This window comes from Cervus elaphus, chromosome 17, assembly GCF_910594005.1.
Source record: "Cervus elaphus chromosome 17, mCerEla1.1, whole genome shotgun sequence".
NCBI lineage: Eukaryota > Metazoa > Chordata > Mammalia > Artiodactyla > Cervidae > Cervus > Cervus elaphus.
This window is the reverse complement of record NC_057831.1, coordinates 21,533,789-21,547,805: the sequence shown is the minus strand read 5'-3', so window position 1 is coordinate 21,547,805 and position 14,017 is coordinate 21,533,789.

Sequence of the window (14,017 nt, the reverse complement as noted above, 5' to 3'; positions counted from 1 at the left end):
GCTGTATCAATTTACATTCCCACCAGCAATGCAAGAGGGTTCCCTTTTCTCCACACCTTCTCCAGCATTTATTGTTTGTAGACTTTTTGATGAGGGCCATTCTAACTGGTGCGAGATAGTATCTCATTGTACTTTTGATTTACATTTCTCCAACAATGAGGGATGTTGAGCATCTTTTCATGTGTTTGTTAGCCATCTGTATGTCTTCTTTAGAGAACTGTCCATTTAGGTTTTTTCCTCACTTTTTGACTGGGTCATTTGTTTTCCTGGTATTCAGTTGTATGAGCTGCTTGTATATTTTGTCAATTAATTATTGTCAGTTGTTTGCTATTATTTTCTCCAATTCTGAGGGTTGTCTTTTCACCTTTTTACAGTTTCCTTTGCTGTGCAAAAGCTTTTAAGTTTAACTAGGTCCCACTTGTTTATTTTTGTTTTTATTTTCATTACTCTAGGAGGTGGGTCATAGAAAATCTTGCTTTGGTTTATGTCATCAAGTGTTCTGCCTATGTTTTCTTCTAAGAGTTTTATAGTTTCTGGTCCTACATTTAGGTCTTTAATCCATTTTGAGTTTATATTTGTGTATGGCATTAGCAAGTGTTCTAATTTCATTCTTTTGCACAGAGCTGTCCAGTTTTCCCAGCACCACTTATTGATGAGGCTATTTTTGCCACATTGTATATTCTTGCCACCTTTGTCAAAAATAAGTTATCCATAGGTGTGTGAGTTTATCTCTGGGTTCTCTGCCTTGTTCCATTGCTCTATATTTCTGGTTTTGTGCTAGTACCATACTGTCTTGATGACTGTAACTTTGTAGTATAGTCTGAACTCAGGAATGTTGATTCTTCCAGCTTCACTCTTCTTTCTCAAGACTGGAAAGTCTTAAACTTTTTGAGTACTTTCTGTAAATGCAGTCCAGTGGGACAATAGAAAACATGCTGAACACTTGCATCCTGGCTCATGTCACCTCAGAGCCCTGGTGTCCTGGCCCCACCCAGCCTCCTACTTGCCTTCCACCCTGACTACAGTTCCTCTCCGTTCCAAGCAGGTCATGGAGGAGGACTGGGGTCACCCAAGCACACCAGGTGGCATCTCAGGGCAGACCATGACCAAGGCTGGAGGGAGGCACCTTGATGTGTATTATGAACGGCTGGCCAGAGCCCATCTCAGCAGGGAAAGCATCTCACCCACTCAGCCCTGATCCAGGTACCATACTCCTCCCAGAGGGGAGGGTTCAAGATGCTTGCGTGTCCTCTTGCGTGTCACTGCAGAAAAGTGATGCTCCTGGCTCAACTACCCCAGACCTGGCCCTCATTCAAGGTAGAGCTGAGGACTGGCTGCTGGGAGGAAGTGAAAGAGGCCGCGTGGCAGAGCGTGGCCCTCAGGTACCTATGAGGATCAACACTTTCCTCTCCAGTCACCCTGTGTCCTGGGGGAATCTTCTCTCCCTCCTTCCAACCTTCCTGAGTCTGGGTTGCATTTATCTCATCTGGCCAGTTTTAAGAGCTCTTTGAAAGAATGAAATTCAAACTGTATAATTTCAGTGATTCTGCATGAATAGGATGACCTGATTTTAAATAAGCATTGTGCAATATAAAGTTAAATCATAAAATTCATGCCAATAATTCAAATTTTAATTTTTCTTACTCAGAGCAACATTAAATAGCAAGTAGAAAACAACAGGCTAAATCATGGAAGTTTATATGAACCTTTAATAGGCAATTTTTTTTTCCTGTTCTTTGAATAAGGAGGGCTCAGATTTCCATATTACACATGTTCCAATAAATTATGTAGCCATACTGATTAGATCATTCAATTAAAAAAGCTGTACTGAAGCCCTATTAAGTACAAATTATTCTAATATATCTTTTCAATAAATAATACTTTTCTCTATGCTTAAATCATTTCACTCAATCTCTATATTTATTTATTTTTGTATATTTTTTGCCCTCACTAGATTTAAAATTCTCTGAAGACAAGGACTATACCTTATTTTTCTTTTAATTAATTTGCCTTAAACCTAGTACAATGCTTCAAATACAAGAGATTCCCCACTAAAATTTGCTGTATGACTGCAGAATAGCCACAATGTCAGAGAAGGAAGACCCTGAGCTTATCTCCTCCCAATGGCACACGAAAGCGCAAATATTTACAGAGAAACTATTGATGAGAACAACCTGAATGCTAACAGAAAACATATTCCACAACTAAAGACATAGGAGGGGTAGGGGGGCAGAGACATAGTATAGTTGAGACCCACATCCCCAGGTGGGTGACCCACAAATGGGAGAATTTGTAGAGGTCCTCTCCAAGGAGTGAGGGGACTAAGCCCCACATCAGGTTCCCTAGCCCAGGGTGGGAGGCTGCATTGGAAAGGTGAGCCCCCAGAACATCTGACTTTGAAGGCCAGTGGAGCTAGTACACAGGCAGGCTGGAGGGCAGTAGGAAAGAGACTTTGTTCTTAAAGGATGCATGCAAAATTTCCAACAATCCAAGAACCAGATCAGAGGCAGTAATTTTAAAGGAGCCTGGGTCAGACCCACTTGATCGTAGAGAGCCTCCCAGAGAGGCAGGAGGCAAATGAGACTCCCCCTGGGGACAAAGATACTAGTGGCAGCCATTCTGGGGGAGCGTTATTCTACCATAAGGACACTGCTGCTTGCCAAGTGCCACTTTGGATTTCTCCCTCTAGCCTATTAGCACTAGGGGCTTACCTGCCCCTCAGCTGGTGAGCACCACCCTCAGTATCATTCAGACCCCTCAGCCAGGTGCAGTAGGACTCCCCGTGGGCAGTTCACAGCTACTCACTCCAGGACTCAGCCCCTCCCACTAGCAGGCCAGAACCCCAGGTCTCCCAACATCCCAGTCCTACCCACCAACATGCTGGCACCAGCCCCAGAACTCCACAAAGATCAGAACAGAAATAAATGAAACAGACTAAAAAAGAAGAGAAAATAAAGACCAATGGAATCAAGCTGGTTCTTTAAAAAGGTAAACAAAACTGATAAAACTTTAGCTAGACTCAAAATGAGAGGACTCAAATAAATAAAATCAGAAGTGAAAAAGAACCAACACCACAGTTGGTTGTGGTGTTACAACCAACACCACAGAAATACAAAGGATTGTAAGAGATTGCTGTCAACAATTATATGCCAATAAACTGCAAAAATCTAGATGAAACAGATAAATTCCTAAAAACATATACTCCCTAGACAGACTCCAAGAGAAATGCAAAATATGGACAAAACCAATTACCAGTAATGAAATTGAATCAGTACTTTTAAAAACTCCCATCAAGCAAAAGTCTAAGAACAAATACCTTCACAGGTAAATTCTACCAAACATTTAAAGAAAATAAATGGCTAGCCTCTCAAACTATTCCAAAAAAATCTAAGATTAAGAGATGCTTCTGCACTCATTCTATGAGGCCAGCATCACCCTGGAAAAGCCAAAGACAGAACATAAAAATAAAACTAAAAGCTGACATCACTGATAAACATAAATACAAAAGTCCTCAACAAAATATTATCAAGCCAAATTCAATGTTACTTAGAAAAGATCATACACCATGATCAAGGGGGAGTTAGCCCAGGGATGCAAGGATGGTTCAACATCTACAAAATCAATCAATGTGATATACCACATTAACAAATTGAATATTAAAAATCATATAATCAACTCAATAGATTCAAAAAAAGCTTTAAATAAAATTCAATATGCATTTATCAAAAAAGACTTTCAACAAAGTCAGTATACAGGGAACATACCTCAACAAAATAAAGTCCATATATGACAAACCTACAGCCAACATCTTACTCGATATTGAAAAGGTGAAAGCACTTCTAAAATCAGGAACAAGTCAATTATGCTCACTCTCACCATTTTTATTCAACATAGTTTTAGAAATTCTAGCCTCAGCCATCAGACAAGAAGAAATAAAAGGTATCCAAATTGAAAGGTAAGAGGTTAAATCGTCATTATATGCAAATGGCATGATACTGTATATAGAAAATACTAAAGACATCATCAGAAAGTTATTGGAACCTATCAATGAATCCAGTACAAATGCAGAATGCAAAATAATATAGAAATTTGTCATGACTCTATACACTAGTAAACTATAGGGAAATTAAGGAAATAATCCTATTTATAATTGCATCAAAAAAGTAGAATTCCTAGCAATTAAGAGGGAAACTAAAGAGAGAAAAGACATGTACTAGGAGAATTCTAAGGCATTTAAGAAAAACTGAAGATGACACAAGCAAATATTCTGTGCTCATTGATTGGAAGAGTTAAATATTGTTAAATGATCATACTACCAAAGGCAATCTACAGATTCCGTGCAATTCCTGTTAAAATACCAATGGTATTTTTCACAAAACTAGAACAAATAATTCTGAAATTTGTTTGAAATGGAAACACAAAAGACCCTGAATAGACAAACAATCCTGAGAAAGAAGAACGAAGCGGAGAGTATCATGATTCCTGATTTCAATCTACAAAGCTCATTTTTGTTGTTGTTTAGTCCCTAAGTCATGTCCAACTCTTTGTGACCCCAGGGGCTGCAGCACACACCAGGCCTCTCTGTCCTTCACTACCTCCCAGAGTATGCTCAAACTCATGTTCATTGAGTCAGCGATGCTATCCAACCATCTAATTCTCTGTCATGCCCTTTTCCTCCTGCCCTCAGTCTTTCCCAGCATCAGGGTCTTTTCCGATAAGTCGACTCTTCACATCAGGTGGCCAAAGTATAAAGTTACAAAGCAGTATGATACTGGCACACAAAAAAAGACACATAGATCAGTGGAACAGAATAGATAGCCCAGAAATGAACCCAGATTTAATTGCTTCTCAGCCTTTAGGAAAGATCAAGTGAACACACATTTATACAATCAATAATCTATAACAAAGGAAGAAAATGGAATGGGAGTACAACAGCCTCTTCAATGTATGGTGTAGGGAAAACTGGATAGCTACATGCAAAAGTCTCAAACTTTATACTTTCCCACACTATATGTAAAAAATCAAAAGGATTGAATATTTAAGTATAAGACCTAAAACCACAAGAATCCTAGAAGAAAACATAGGAAGTGGCTACTTTCAAAGAAGACAATATTCAGTGCTGCCAAGGATGTGGAGAAAGGGAAATTCTAGTGTATTGTAGTTGGGAATGTGACTGTTGTAGCCACTATGGAAAACAGTATGGCTGTCCCTGAAAAAACTAAGAACAGAACCTTCATGTGATTCAGCAATTTCACTCCTGAGTATCCAAAGAAAACAAAAAACACTAACTAGAAAAGATAAGTGGATTGCTATGTTCATTGCAGCTTTATATACAATAGATAAGACATGGAAGCAACCAATGCCTATCAACAGATGAATGGATAAAAAAGATGTACGTGATAGAATATTAAAGTGAAGTGAAGTCGCTCAGTTGTGTCCGACTCTTTGTGACCCCACGGACTATAACCCACCACGCTCCTCTGTCCATGGGATTTTCCAGGCAAGAGTACTGGAAATGGGTTGCCATTTCCTTCTCAGAAGGAATATTACTCAGCTATAAAAAGGATGAAAACTTGCCATTGTGACAACATGGACGAATTTAGCAAGTATTCTGCTAAGTTAAATAAGTCAGACAAAGATAAAACACCATCTGATTTCCCTTACATGTGGAATCTAAAAAAAAAAACAATAATAATAACAAAATAGAAATAGATACAAAGAACAAACAGATGGTTGCCAGAGGGGAGAGGGGAGAAATGGGTAAGGGAGATTATACCAAGTTCCAGTTGCAAAATAAATAAGTCACTGGTATGAAATGTACAGTGTGGGGAATATAGTCAATAAAATTATAATATATTTGTATAGTGATAACTAGACCAATTGCGGTGTATTGTATGGAAATACTGAATCACTATGGAACTAACAAGGTATAGTAAGTCAGTTATACTCAACAAACTAACTAACAGGAAAAGAGGTCAGATTTGTGTTTACCAGAGGCAGGGTGGATTGGATGAAGGTGGTCAAAAGGTACAAAGCTTCAGCTATAAGAAAAATAAGTACTAGGAATGGTATGTACATGACTAATATAATAAACACTGCTACGTGTTTTAAATGAAAGTTAAGAGTGTAAATCCATACCATTCTCATCACATGCAAAATTTTCCTTTTTCTTTGATTTTGCATCTTTATGTTCACTAATTTACTGTTATCACTTCATGATGTATGTAAGTCAAATTATTATGCTGCATACCTTAAATTTCTTTTTCCAGTCATAGAGCAATAAAGAGAAACAAGGAAATACTTGAAATGTCCTCAAGGATCTTATCATCTTATTATCATCTTGTTACACAGAAAAAAAAAAAAAAAGGTTAATTCCAAATTTTCCTTAACCAGCCCAGGTTTCTCTCCTAAACTTCAGGCCCAGAGCCCAGTGCTTGCTGGGTAAGTATCTGCATTTGCATGCTCCATGAACATCTCAAACTCAACATGTCCAGCTTATCATCTTTATCTACTTTCACCTTAACACCTGCTCTTCTTCCTCCTGGGGTTTATATCTTAGAAAATGGCTCCACCATCCACTCTGTTATCCAAGTGAGAAATATGAGCATTGTGTGTGCTTAACTTTTTCCTCTTCCTATCCCTCGAATATCAACCTTCAATTCCATTCATCTCACCTGCATAAGATCTTTTGATATTTACATCTTAAGTCACTTCATTTCCTTCATATTGCCACTATCCCAGTTCAGGACCTCATCACCTATTGCTTGGATTACAACTGCCATTCAGGCTGCCTACTTTTATGCTTTACCCCGCCCCTATTTAATTGATATATGATATCTTAAAATATTTATTTGGCTGACAAGTTGATTTCAATATATTTCATTATATTGGTGAACTGATAAAATAGTTTTATTCAAAAACTTTTTATAGCTAAAATTTCTCAAAACTGCAGTAGGGTCTTACTTCCTACCTACTAGGATGGTGATAAAAACAAACAGTAAATTTAAGAAACAGTAAGTGCTGGTGAGGATTTCAAGAAATTGAAGCCCTTGTATGTTGCTAGTAGGAATGTAAAATGGCACAGCCATTGTGGAAAATAGTTTGGTGGTTCCTCAAAACACTAAACATAGAATTATCATTTGGCTTAGCAATCTTTCTCTTAGATGTGTACCTAGAGAAATGAAAACATGTACTCAAAAAAAAATCTGCTTCAGTGACTACACTAAAACCTTTGCTTGTGTGGATCACAACAAACTGTGGAAAATTCTTAAAGAGACGGGAATACCAGACCATCTTACCTGTCTCCTTACCTGAGAAACGTGCATGCAGGTCAAGAAACAGTTAGAATCAGGCATGGAACAATGGACTGGTTCAAAATTGGGAAAAGAGTACATCAAGGCTGTATATTGTCACTCTGCTTATTTAACTTATATGCAGAGTACATCATGGGAAATGCTGTACTGGATAACTCACAAGCTGGAATCAAGATTGCTGGGAGAAATATCAACAATCTCAGATATGCACATGATACCACTCTAATGGCAGAAAGTGAAAAGGAACTAAAGAGCCTCTTGATGAGGGTGAAAAAGGAGAGTGAAAAAGCTGGCTTAAAACTCAACATTCAAAAAGCTAAGATCATGGCGTCCAGTCCTATCACTTCATGGCAAATTGATGGGGAAAAAGTGGAAACAGTGACAGATTTTCTTTTCTTGAGCTCCAAAATCACTATGGATGGTGACTGCAGCCATGAAATTAAAAGACGCTTGCTCCTTGGAAGAAAAGCTATGACAAACCTAGACAGGGTGTTAAAAAGCAGAGACATCATTTTGCCCACAAAGGTCCGTCTAGTCAAAGCTATGGTTTTTCCAGTAGTCATGTAAGGATGTGAGAGCTGGACCATAAAGACGGCCGAGCAATGAAGAACTGACGCTTTGAGTTGTGCTGGAGAAGACTCTTGAGAGTCCCTTGGACTGCAAGGAGATCCAACCAGTCAATCCTAAAAGAAATCATCCCTGAATATTCATTGGAAGGACTGATGCTGAAGCTGAAGCTCCAATATTTTGGCCACCTGATGCGATGAGCTGACTCCCTGGAAAAGACTCTGATATTGGGAAAGATTGAGGGCAGGAAGGGGATGACAGATGATGAGATGGTTGGATGACATCACCGATTCAATGGACATGAGTTTGAGCAAACTCTGGGAGATAGTGAAAGAGAGGAAAGCGTGGTATGCTGCAGCCCATGGGGTCGCAAAGAGTTGGACCTGAGTTAGTGACTCAGCAACAACCTAAACAGATATTTATATACAAGTGTTCATCACAACATTAATCATAATAGCTAAAATGTGGGAACAATTCAAGCATCCATCAACAGATGCATGCTAAAGACAATGTAGTATATACATAAAATGGACTAATCTTCAGATGTATAAAAGAAATGAAGTTCTGATATGTGCTATAATACTGATGAAAGTTGAAAACATTATGCTAAGTGATAGTAGCCAGATACAAAAATACAAATATATGATTCCATTTACATAAAATAATAGAACAGGCAAGATTAATAGACACAGAAAGTAGGTTAGAGATTACCAGGGGCTGGAGTGACAGGGAATAGGGAGGTTTTGTTTAGTGGGTACACAGTTTCTGTCTGGGCTGATGATAATTTTGGAAACAGTAGTGGCAATGGTTACATAACACTGCTAATGTAATTAATGACACTGAAGTGACAATGATTGAAATGGCAAATTTTGTTAATTCTTTACCATAATACAATTTTAAAAATAACATATTCATGTATACTAGAGCAAAAATTCCTTTATAAGGTTATTTGAAACTAAAAATCACGTTAGTAGAATAATTATTCTTTGCACATATTTATATGCTATACTCACTTTCTTAGCTGTACCTGTTTTAACACTGAATGTTATTTTTCTAATTCATTAAAATATTTGTTATAAAATTATCTTCTTTAAAGTTGAACGTTATGGTTAACACATTTGGTTTTTACACATTTAATTGACTCTTCCCTGCAGTCTTTAATGTTTTCATTCAGAAAAGTACTCTTTACAGTGCCTGATACGCCCAGACCAATGTTGAATTTCGCATATGGAAGTTGGAGGTAATTCAGCTTAAGTTTTTGCACAGACACTATCATTTTGCCATGCTAAAGAGATCATTTCTTTGATACATATTTTTGCAAAAAATAATTTTGGCCCAAAACTTGCCTCTATGATCCTTTTGAATGTTTTACCAAACTTACATGTTGAAAACCATAAACCTTCATTTCCTTCCATCTTGATTTTTGGAATATAAATTTAGTGGTTTAACAACAGGAGCTCCGTTAAAAGATTCTTCCCACAAATAGAAATACTGCAAAAAATGTGAAACTTCAGAATGAAATATTATATACCAGTTGAGTCCTCATTATGCCCATTCTTCTCTTGCCTTTTCAGGAATAAAATGAAGAACCTCCCTGTTTCTAAGTCTACCCCCTCCCCCAATAATTGTGATTTACTAAAAACGTATTTTGGTTGCTCCATTTTTAAAAATACTTGCATTTAAAGTTCCCAATTTATTTTAAACAAAATGCAACAAAAGTCAAAGAAATTATCTCCAAAAGGTTTAGAACCACTGTAAATCAATGAGATTGATCTACAAGGAGTCCTCAAAGACTCAGTCATTTCTAAAATCCAATTAGTAAAGAGCAGCAGAGAGAAAAAAATGTTAAGTTCTGCCATGATAAAGAAGTTTTATGTATCCTACATCATCAACATCATAAAAATTTAGAGTAACTCTGAATATAGAAAAATATATCTGATTAGTAGACTAATACAGCTTGTTTAGCTGCAGCTATAAAATATGCATGCACTAGAAGTAATCCAAGTAAATTCAGCTCCATAAGTTTCCTGACTATGAAAACAATCATTATAGCTCATGTCTATGTTTCACCAAAACTTGTATTTATTATCCAAAGTTGAATTTCTTCTTAAATTAAATTTGCAAAATTTAACAGTTACAATCATATCAATCAAATGAACACCCAAAAGGTTTGCTTTAATTCCATGAATTATATTTTTTAAAGGACCATTGTTAGACTTAACTGATTTTCTATTTCAGGCATCTGATAATACTGATACAAAACCAGTATCCTTTCACTGGTTGTGAAATTCTCTTCTGTTAATGGAACAAATAGTTATCACTTTACTTTTCACACGTGTATTACAAAACTTGGAATTTAGAACAGACTCAGAAAAAGAAAACCAACTTATGGTTACCAAAGGGAAGAGAAGGGAGGGGATAAATTAGGAGTTTGGAATTAGCAGATATGAACTACTGTATATAAACTAGGCGAACAACAGGTTCTACTTGTTAGCACAGGGAACTATATTCAATATCCTGTAATAAACCATAATGGAAATGAATATGAAAAAGAATATACATATGTTTATATATAACTGACTCATTTCACTGCACACTTGAAACTAACAACATTGTAAATTAACTGTACAATTAAAAAAAAAGAAAACAGATTTGAAGATGAACAGAGCAGTCACTTGATTGAATGAATATTCACAGAGTGATAAACTTTCTGTATCTACACATATTAAATTGTTGTAGTTAGAGTCTTCTTATAAATACTAAGTTTTGAAATAGATGATTTTTCAGGGATTTCTGTCTTCTAGTTTTCAATTGCTTAGTGCTATTATTTTGTTTGATCATTCTGCTGATCAAAATCAACTTCCTTAAGAGATAATATTCAATACTTAATTTTTCATTAAATATGTACTTTTGATTTTTTTGTACCCATGGTTGCTGAAAGGGTTTATTGCTAAACCTAAACACTATTTTATACTATTTTCTAAACACTATTAAATAATAAAGTCAAATAATTATAGATTTATGACATACAATAAATGACAAAGTAAAGAGACACATAGAGCTAACTTGGTTTACCTGTTCAGTAAAGGACCCTGCCGTGATTTCCTTGCAAGAACGAAGATCTCCCAACTGTGGGCCTGGATGACTCTTCCCTTCCTTCAGGTGTCAGCCTCGATGTCACTTCCACAGAAAGAGGAAAGACTTCTCCTTCTGAAACCTGAGTCTGGATAAGGAGTTCTTTCTGTCTGCTCACATTGCTTCCTGCGCTTCCCACTCATAATACTTTCTGCCCCCAGTTATAGTCACCTGTTTTCTTCTCTGATTCCCTTATTCAACTACAATGGTCAAGAAGCTAGGCACAGTTGTCTTTTTAGTTGGAGTTTAGTTTCTTTACAATGCTGTTAGTTTCTACTGTACGGCAAAGTGAATGAAATGTATGTGCACATATATCCTCTCTTTTTTTGGATGTCTTTCCCATTTAGGTCACCACGGAGCGCTGAGCAGAGTTCCTGTACTGTGTAGTAGGTTAGCCCTAGTTATCTATTTTATTTATGGGATCAACAGGCTCCCCATGTCAGCCTCAATTTCCCAATTCTTCCCACTCATCTCCCTTTCCCCCCTTGGTATCCACATGTTTGTCCTCTCCATCTGGGTCTCCATTTCTGCTTTGTGAATAAGATTGTCTATACAATAAAAAGGAATGAAACTGGGTCATTTGTAGAGGTGTGAATGGACCTAGAGTCTGTCATACAGCATGAAGTAAGTCAGAAAAACAAGTATCTTATATAAATATATATATATATATATATATATATATATATATATATATATATATATATATATATGGAATCCAAAAAAATTGGTATAGGCACATATTTATCATTGTATTACTAACATCGATGCAGTACACTTAGTTTGCCCTTAAAATATTATTGAAATACATAAATAACAATTAAATGCAATATATAATCAGGGCAAAATTGGTAGAATAGCAGCAACTGCCCAGAGTTCAAAGAGTAAGTACTCTTTAGATACCATCCTTGCTCTAGATCCCAAGACACTCAAATAGGAAGAATCAAGGTCAGGATTAAATATTAAGTTAATCCTAGGTCTTGGATTCTACTCTAAGGCATATTTACTTTATCTTGTAAGCATTGAAAAGCCACTGAAAATTCATAAGCCAGGATGTATCACAACACAGGTAAATGGATTAGTTTTGTTAAAGAACAAACTTGGGGAATCTCAAGCTCAACATTTTCAGCTTCCTTGATTTAGACCCAAAGCTGGACCTGTTTTTTAGAACCACAATCACAAGCCCACAGAATCAAAATAAAACAGATGACTAATTACTGGGGCTACTTCAGATATTCCTGGGAAGATGAAGCATATCAAGCAGTCTCAAAAAATACAATGCATACAATGTTAGTATTTCAGTAATTCAGAAGGGAATTCAAATGCTTCCATTAATGGGAGTTTAATCTACCATTAATAGCAGTGTTATCAGGCTATTTTCTCAAATAAAAATAGAAAACTTTCACTATATAGGTTTACACAGGATGTTCTCATCTATGTGCTCTTTATTCTTAAGGCTAAGTTCCTCTGTCAGAAACACCTTTTGCCAGTTGAATGGAAGTCAGTGTAGAAATAGAATCTGTGTCTCTTATCTATCAATCTCAGAGTGTCTCTCTCTCTCTCTCTCTCTCACACACACACACACACACACACACACACACACACGACCTGGAGCCAAACATCATGACTCAGAAGGGAATTACTGACTTAACACAAACTTGTCACCAGTCACGTCACTGGAAACTGTTCTCTGGTGATGACCGCCACACTCCTGAGTGGCTTCGTCTCATCTCGGGCTGACCTGGCTGCTCTTCGTTTTGAATCGAAGCACCCCTTAAAACAATTCAGAAAGGCTCTTTCTCCCTTAACTCAAGCAACATTGTCTCAATCTGGTTGGTTGCCCATATGGATCTATCTTTCCAGCCATAATACAAAAGCACATGTGGCATGTCTGTCCTGGCTAAGTACCAATGCACACGACAATCTGGATGGACTTCACTTTGTCAATTTGAATGGCAAAGGAGATAAAAATGGCAAATTCCACAGTTCAGCAGTAAAATAATAGTAACCTGTTATTTAGCTGACGTGGCCAACAATTCTGTCTTGAAAATATGCATCTGACAATTTTCCTTTACTTCCAGGGATTTTCACCTTCCAGGAATGCAACCCATAATTTTTCTCAACCAGAGACGTAGCTGACAATTTTGTCTTCCACAGTTTAGATTGACAATTTGTTCATGAAGAAACAAAGCTGACAGTTTTGTACCCACTAGTCACTATCCAAATTCATCACAGCTAAGATAACGTAACTTAGCTATTTTTCTATGTTTAAGATAGCAACCTTTCCTGCAAACTTTATTTTTGCTATATTAAAAAAAAAAAAGAGTCCTGAAAAGTTTGCTTTTGACAACAGAAACAAATAATTCTTCATAGCCTGCTTGCACATGCCATCTTGTTTTTATCAGCTGTTCTCTATTTCTACTGTTAGGAACTTGGATGATGGTTTATTTTAATGCAAAAGATGTGTGGATCACATTACAGGAATGATTTTTATTTATTACTGCAGAAATACCAGGAAAGCCTAATCTGTTTCAAGTGGAATAAAACATTTAGGCATTGAGAATATTTCTTTAGCCATGAAAACCTAAAATCTAGATCAGTTATAACTAGGACATTTTAATAAAAATCCAATTATATATACTCCTGTTGCCCATCAAATTCCCAAAGTACAAACCTATCAATTCACAGGAGTTCAGGAGCCTGGACCTCTGAACAGCACATCTTCGATTCTGATGGGTTCAACCTTCCCCACCCAAGCCCAATGCATTGATGTCATTGCTTGTTGTTTTCCTCTTGCTGTGTTTTAGTCCCAGACCAAGGGAGGTCGAGGGAGCACAGGGAGGGCAAAACTGAGTCTCTTCTTGACAGAAAGAATAACCCAGTTCTCTTGTATCATGTACTCAAGCTACTTCTACCTTTTTCTCCACATGCAGATTCTACATGGGAAATCATACAAATATTAGCAGATCAAAATAAGTCAATATGCAGTAGTGAAGACACATTAG